Source organism: Suncus etruscus, chromosome 16 (assembly GCF_024139225.1).
Source record: "Suncus etruscus isolate mSunEtr1 chromosome 16, mSunEtr1.pri.cur, whole genome shotgun sequence".
Lineage (NCBI taxonomy): Eukaryota > Metazoa > Chordata > Mammalia > Eulipotyphla > Soricidae > Suncus > Suncus etruscus.
The window spans coordinates 3806701-3808817 of NC_064863.1; positions in this window are offsets into that span (position 1 = coordinate 3806701).

The window sequence follows — 2117 nt, forward strand, 5'->3', positions numbered from 1 at the left end:
AGCTCACTACTGAAAGACCAGTGGTTCAGACAAAATTAAAGAGGAAATCAAGAACAAAAGCCCAAGTCCAGATGTATTCACAAATGAATTCTTCAAAGATTTCAAGATGACTTACTACCAATACTTTTGAGGATCTTCCAACAAAACACTCCGAAATAGTTTTATACAAAACTAACATCACCCTGATACCAAAAGCAGACAAAAATCTACCCAAAAAGAAAACTACAGACCAATATCCCTGATGACCACAGATGCAAAGAACCTCAACAAAATTCTAGCAAACAGAATCCAATCTCTAATCAAGAAGGTTATACATCAGACAAATAGGTTTTATTCCAGAGATGCAAGGATGGTTTAACATATGCAAGTCAATCAATGTAATACACCATATCAACAAAGAAATTATTATAAAAACATAATAATATTAATAGATTTAGAGAAAGCATTTGATAAGGTCCATTGTCCATAAATACTCTCAACAAGATGGAAATGGATGGAACTTTTTGTAATATAGTCAAGGCAATTTACCACAAGCCACTGGCAGTATTATACTCAATGAAGATCAAATGAAAGCCTTTCATCTAAAATCTGGCACGAGACAAGGCTGCCCCCTCTCACAATTCCTATTCAACACAGTACTGGAATTACTTTTTTATAGCAATTAAGAAAAAGATATCAAGGACATCCAGATAGGAAAGGAAGAAGTCAACCTCTCACTATTCATGCAGTGGTCCTCAAACTATGGCCCGCAGGCCACATATTGTATTTGTATCTGTTTTGTTTCTTCATTGCAAAATAAGATATATGCAGTGTGCATAAGAATTAGTTCATAAGTTTTGTTTTTACTATAGTCAGACCCTCCAATGGTCTGAGGGACAGTGAACTGGCCCCCTGTTTAAAAAGTTTAAGGACCCCATTATACTATATTTTAAAAACCCTAAAGACTCAACCAAAAGGCTTTAAGAAACAGGATATTCGTATAGCAAAATGGTAGGCTACCAAATTAACACACAAAAATTAATGGCCTCCTTATACACAAAAAATGATAGAGGAGAAATAGACATTTAAAACATATCCTATTCACATAAGTACCACAGACTCCAAAATCTTGGAGTCAACTAAAATGAAGAGGTGAAGGGCATATACAAAGAAAACTACAAAGCACTGCTTCAAGAAATAAAACAGTCTACAAGGAAATGGAGACACATACCCTGCTCATTAATTGGGAGGATTAACATCATTAAAATAGCAATAATCCCCAAAGCATTGTACAGATTTAATGCAACCCTTCTAAAGATAACATGACATTCTTTGAAAAAGTAAATCAAACTCTCCTAAATTGATTTGTAACAATAACCACCCACAAATAGCTAAAGCAACTCAGGAGAAAAAAGATGGGAAGCATCACTTTCCCCGACTTTAGTTATATTACAAATAAAGATAGACCCTAAGATCAATGGAATAGACATGAGTATTACGAGAATGTTCTCCAGATATACAATCAATCTTGATAAAGGGGCAACAACACAAAATGGAGCCAAGGAAAGACTCTTCAATAAGTGTTACTGTGAGAACTGGCCAGTCACATACAAAAAAAAAAAAAGAAAAAGCAAATTCATATTTCTATCTACCATGCAAAAAGGTCAACTCAAAATGGTTTAAATACCTTGATATCAGAGTCAAAACTATAAGATGTATAGAAAAAAACATAGGCAAATAAACTCTATGACATTGAGACTAAAGGCATATTCAAGGAGAAAACAACACTGTCCAAACAAGTGGAAGCAGAAACAACGGAAATACATTAAACTGAGAAGTTTCTGCTCCTCAAAGGAAACAGTGACTAGGATACAAAAACCACCCTCAGCATGGGAGAAAGTAATCACCCAATACCCATCAGATAAGGAACTAATACCTAAGATATACAAGGTACTGACAGAATACAAGAAAAAGTCATCTAACCCCATCAAAAAATGGGGAGAATAAATGAACAGACTTTTCCTCAAGGAGAAAATGCAGATAGCCAAAAGGAACTTGAAAAAATGCTCCACATCACTAATCATCAAGGAGACGCAAATCAAAACAATAATAAGGTATCATCTCACACCAGAGATTGG